The sequence below is a fragment of the Triticum dicoccoides genome, chromosome 5B (genome assembly GCF_002162155.2).
Source record: "Triticum dicoccoides isolate Atlit2015 ecotype Zavitan chromosome 5B, WEW_v2.0, whole genome shotgun sequence".
Classification (NCBI taxonomy): Eukaryota; Viridiplantae; Streptophyta; class Magnoliopsida; order Poales; family Poaceae; genus Triticum; species Triticum dicoccoides.
The window spans coordinates 555,766,538-555,772,796 of record NC_041389.1 but is presented as its reverse complement, the minus strand read 5'-3'; positions in this window follow the sequence as shown (position 1 = coordinate 555,772,796).

Below are 6,259 nucleotides of genomic sequence, written 5' to 3'. Positions count from 1 at the left end.
CAAAACAAGGCGTTGATCTGGTCAATTTATTGATTCAACAGTGACCGCATCCTCCATTGTCAGATACTAACATGAATTTCCCTATGCCCCAGCTTAGTTTGTGTAAATCAGAATGTTTCAAGGCTATATCAGATAGGTTGGCGAACCACAATTTTCCTGACCAGGTGTACTGGATCAAACTGAGCGGAAAACTATATCTAGTTTGGATCTTTTTCAAAATGTACATAATTAGCTGGTTCTGATCTTACTCATGCCTAATTAAGATGCATAGCCGCTTCCCAAAAAAGTACAATTAAGACAATACTGAGCATCTACCGAGCTAAAGTAAGCAAAAATCCATGAAAAAAATCTGCACTAACCATTAGTGGTGGACCAAAAAATATGCCTTGTCAGTCGCATGAAGTCATGTGAAGCCAGAACCAATAAAGTAAAAAACCACATCGATATGTCATTTTGCTTCGTAAGTACTAGGCCAAAGTGATGCTAGTATCTAGAAGCTAAAACTATACATCATCAAACAATGAACGTATGAATCATGTTGGAATTGCAAATTAAACTGGAACTCTTCCATAGAGAGTAAATGCAGTCTACTTAATGGCCAGTCATTCGATCCTGCACCTGATTAATGTATTCGCTCCTTCCCCCCCTAAAAAAGGAACAAACGAAATTAGATCTGATGGAGTAAGTTGCAGAGTGAGATGCAAAATAGATATTTTTTCAAGCGGCAGGCCACACCACCAACAAGATTTACTTCATGAGATCTGATGCACCAGGATCGGGGATCAGTTATGTGATTGATACTGGTCGGTCCAAATTTTGAAATTCAGTTGAGAACCAACCAATCAAGAAAGAGGCATGGGATGTGACAACTAAGAAGCTGCGTTGATTGATTTAATTCAAAAACTGTAGAGAGTGATGGGATTCGAGGGAGCACCTTCTTGACATGGCGGATCCCATCTTGCGCGACGGTGTAGCGATGAGAGTTTGGAGGGGCGCGGCGTGGCAACGGCGAGGACGCCGACGGCCGGCGAGGCTCCCACTGGCGAGGATGCTGACATAGGAGAACGGGAAGTCGCCGGCCGAGGGTGGACTTGGCGCCGGAGGGCAGAGCCAGGCCGAGAACTGCTGCGGGGGATAGGCTTTGGTGGCGGCGCAGATTGGGATTTTTGTGGGAGGTGGAAACTGGAAAGACGGGGCATGGGAGGATTATACGGAGTATGCTAGCAAAAAAAAAACCGAAATTCCGCGGGAAGTATTTACGCGGTAAAATAATGAATTTTCGAGCACCAAATATTTCGCCGGCCTAACTAATCGTCTCACAAATCGTCTCTAAGTTAATTAAAAATATAAATGCATTATTCTAAAAAAGTAAGATTGAGATGCTTATGTAAACGTCTCAGGAAGCGTCTTTAGCCTGCTAATGTCCTGGGCATAGAGACGAATATAAATAGCGTCCCATAAAAAACGACCTTATGCGGTTGTTTTGTTGTAGTGTATGTAAACCGACGATGTGATTTTAGTTAGATAAAGGGTCCGTTCGGAAGCTCTCCACGAGCGAGCTTCCTAAAATCGCTTCTCCGAGAAGCCCACTTCACGGAGAAAAAGATCATGCAGTGCAATTTTGAGAAGCAGCGGGGCTTCGCTAAAATCAAAGAGGAAGCTATTTTTTTTCTTTTTTTTTACAAAAAATACTTCTCTGTCTAGCGTCACTAGTAGAAAACAGGGCTTTGGTTTGTTGTGTCAAACCCAGTCTACAGGATTGAACACAGCTGCCGTTGCTTAAGCTAGGCTTTCTCCCGTCCAAAAGCCTGAGGTAGCTAAGTAACGTGAGGCTTTATCTGGTCAGAAGGGTGAGATGGAGAAGTAACATTAGTTGTAGGCTTTCTCTAGGTAAAAGGAGCTAAGCAGTAGTTGGTTTTTCTTAGTGAAAAGTCTAAGCTGAGTACGTGAGCTCATGCATGCTCGGCCGGTTTGCCTTTGCACTATAAAAGGACCTGTGCACCTCCATTGTAAATCAAGCCATCCAGTTTCAGTTTTAAACTAGTAGTACGTGAGCAAGTAGCTCTATTTGAGCAGCATCCAGTGCATGTGTGCATGAGAGTACACTGCTTGTGTTCTTACTTCCTACTAGAAATATTATTCCTTGAAGGTCCGTAGTTCGATCCTCGCCGGAAGAGCTAGCTAGACTGTAGTTGGGCTAACAATTGGCATCAGAGCCTCAGGTTATGCCGAAGCATATGCCGAAAGGAGGCGTCGCCAAGGACGGTTCCAAGATCGCCGAGCAGAGCTCGGCTGAGGAGACCCGTGCAATGGACGCGCTCACGCTGCGAGGTAGGGCGGGAGGTGAGCTGGGTGCGCCACGCTCCGTGCGAGACGTGGGCATGTCCAGTGCCTCCTTCCCTCTCCTCACGCGGACCAACTACCCCAGTTGGTCCGTCCTAATGAAAGTCATCATGGAGGCGCGGCATATGTGGAAAGCCGTGGAAACCGGCGATGTCGAGTACGAGGAGGACCGGTTGGCGATGCAGGCGATCTTGCGCTCCGTCCCACCGGAGATGGTGCTCACCCTTGGCGCCAAGGAGACGGCCAAGGAAGCATGGGACACCATCAAGACTCTGCGCATCGGCGTGGAGCGCGTACGGGAGTCGAAGGCCCTTGCGCCTCCAGTACGAGGAAATCCGGTTCAAGGCCGGTGAACAAGTCGACGACTTCGCCTTGCGGCTGCAAGGTCTCGTCACGAGCTCGCAACGCTTGGAGATCCCATCGACAACAAGATGGTGATTCTCAAGTTTCTCCACGTCGTCCCTAGGCAGTACAAGCAACTGGCCTAGTCCATCGAGAGCTTGGTGGATCTCTCCACCATGATGATCGAGGAGATGGTAGGGTGACTCAAGGTCGTCGAGGAGCGTGGATACGAAGCCAACAACCGCGCCGGCGGCGAACAACTGCTCACCTGGGAGCAGTGGGACGCACACCTTCAGCAGCGCGGCCATGACGGCTCTTCCGGCAGTGGGGGAGGCGCCCCCACGGGAAGCAGAGGTCGTGGCAGAGGCGGAAGCCGCACCCAGAGCGGTGGAGGCAACCGCGGTCGCAAGCCATGCCGGGACGGGCGATGTCGTGGTTCTAAGTCTGACAGTAGTGTAGGGGGTACTAATAGAGAGGCTAAGATCCTAGCTATAAAGTAGTTGTATACGCAAGAGTTTTACGAGTTCAGGCCCTTCTCAGAGGAAGTAACAGCCCTACGTCTCGGAGCCCGGAGGCGGTCGACTGGATTATATGTGTATGAGTTACAGGGGTGTGAACCCTTTACACTGAGGAGGGGGGTGGCTTATATAGTGTTCGCCGGACCCCTCCGGCCCTCAGTTATGCAGGGTTTAAGATACATTAAGGTTGGGCATTACTGGTAACGCTACACTTAAAGTGCTATGATGACCATAAAAGCTACTTAATGACCGACCGCTGGCGTGCAGAGTGACTTTAGGTCTCCTGGCCATCGAGTGGTTGGCTTCATGGTCGAGTGGTTGGCTTCATGGTCGAGTGTCTTCGAGTCTGTCGAGTGTAATACTTCTGAGTCGATTGACAGGTGGTTTCTTCTAGGGATGTCCTTGGGTAGGGTAGTTAGGACAGGTCCATGACCCTACCCTAGGTACATAGCTTCATCATTAGCCCCCGAATGGATCGAGGTTTGAGTGGGGAAGGAGTTGAGAACTCTTCCGACCCATTTCTCATGCTATGAGTATGTCTTGTTCTGGATCAACGAACGTTAGGTGACGGCACCAGCTTCTTTTTCAGTCGCCTTGATCCATTCTTTGTATCCGTCGAGTGAAGTTTTCACTTGAGAAACTCCGAGTGACGATGTGGAGGGGATCCTCCGTCTGACAAGTTGTTCTGCTGTCCGCGGATTTTGTGGGATTCGAATTTTGGGAAGTGCGCGGGACGGAGCGAGGCCGCAGTAATCGGATGGGATAAGGCAGGGACGCCTCGATCTCCGTGCCACCTTTTTCGCCACGTATCGCACGCGTGACTGTTGCGGGATTTGACAGGATCGCCCGGGCCTACATGTCAGTCACTCGGAAGCAACCTTATATAAAGTGACGGACGGTTTTTTTTTTTAACAGTGCGTCCTCATTCCCCCCCTCTCTTCTCCAGACTCCTTCGCTGCGTTCGCTTCTGCCTCAGTGCCGCTGCTCTGTGCGCACCTCGCCGGTGACAATGGTGAAGGAGAAGACGACGGCTCTGGAGCGGGCAAAGAAAGCGACGGCGAAGGTGAAGGGGAGGGGAACCAGTCGGAGCGGATCTTCATCGAGGACCGGCCTGCCGCCGGGCTGGATCCAGGGCGACTGGATCCGCTCGACAATCAATCAGGCGGATCTGGATGACCTGGCCGACGGAGGGCTGATCCCCAATGGATCGGCGCGGCTCCCGGGGAGGGAGTCAGGGCCGCAGCCTCAGGAGGGTGAGTGCGTTCTCTTGGCCACCCACGTCAACCGTGGGTTTTCTTTACCGCCCCACCCTTTCTTTCGAGGATTTCTGAATTTCTTTGGGGCACAACTCCACCACTTCACACCCAACACCATCGTGTACCTTGCTGCTTATGTGTCTTTGTGTGAGAATTTCTTGGTTTGCCGGCCTCATTGGGGTCTTTTCAAGCACATCTTTACCTGTCGCTCCCAGACGGTGAAGAAGGCCAATCCGAGTGACGAGAGAACACACGTGATTCAGATGTGTGGGGGTCTTGGGGTTCAGTTGAGAGGAAAGAGCTTCTTCCCGACCATGATTTTGCCCGACTCCATCCGTGGATGGCAGTCGACCTGGTTCTACTACAAAGACCAGCCGACGCCAGGGCAGTCGACTGGGCTCCCTCCCTTTTCCATGGAACGAGTGAGGAAGCCCTCCTCTTTGAAGGTGGTCCCAGAAGAGAAGGCGCAGGTGAAGGTGCTGGTCGAGCGTGTCGTGCAACTCATCCGTGACGGGGTGACTGGCATGGACCTCTTGGAGGTCTTCCTCCGATGACGCATCCAACCGCTCCAAGCTCGAGATCATCCAATGTGGTTGTATTCTGGCACTGAGGACACCACTCGGATCCATATGGAGGAGATTGACGATGCCACGCTGGAGCGGTGGATGGCGAGCATCACAGGTAACAAAGACAACCCCCGCGGAGCCAGGAGGATTGTCCCACTCGACCAATCATACGAAGTAGACAAGGTTTGATTCTGCATTTCCGAGTGTGATTCCGCCTTCTCCATTCTGTTTGCTTAATATCAGTCGACTGACTTTTGTCTTGTTTGTTGTCTTCTAGGCCACGACTGAGATGTACTCGATGCCCAACGGGGCGCAAGAACAAGCTGAGGAGGGAGAGGTGAGTGGAGGTGAAAGTGAGGAGGAGGAGTGGCAATCTGACGGCGAGGGGGAAGAGGTTGAAGACGGCTCCAACGAGGAGGAGGAGGAAATGGAAGTCGATCCTCCTCGCACGGAAAGGCGATCCAAGCTCGCCCACGACCCCGCGAACGAGCGCGGCAAAGCGATTGCGCCCGTTGGGCAATCGTCAAAGCGCCCTCAGGCGGCTTCTCCGGCGCCGACTGAGAAAGCGCCGAAGCAGCCAAAGCCATCAAAGCCGCCGAAGGCCTTGCCCAAGATGAGAATGGCCATTCCCACTATCTCCGGGTAACAGCAGAACTGGTGTTTTCTTGTTTAGCACAGACGAACTCTTGGTCGACTCATCGACTAACCGACTGGTTTCTGAAATCTGCAGTGCTGCTACCTCCGAGACCTCCGCCAAGAACGATGACCAAGAAATGGAAGACGCTGCCACCTCCAACCCTGGTACGCTCTCTGTAGTTTCACTTCTGGTTGATTGGATTTTTGTTTCTAACTCTGGATTTACCCTGCAGCTCCTCCTCACGTCATTGATCTCCCTGACGATGACGACGAGGTGCCACTGAGGGGGAGGAAGAACAAGAAGGCGCCGGCTAGCAAGACCATTCGGACTGCATCAGTGCCTGAGGCATTGGTTCAAGAAGGTGGTGATGTCACTCGGCATTCTGTGTCCTTCGCTGTGCCGCTGACGAGTGCCCGACCTTCATCGTCGATTGCTGATCCGCCCTCCCTTTTCGCCACGCACCACGTCCCAGAGGACCAAGCGAGTGCTGCTAAGGAGGCTATACGCCAGGCAGGGATCATGATGGAGCAGGTGAAGGCAATCCGGGAAGGCCAGCCAAGCGGCTTATGATGCTAGCTCAGCCCTCCAGAGCAATGC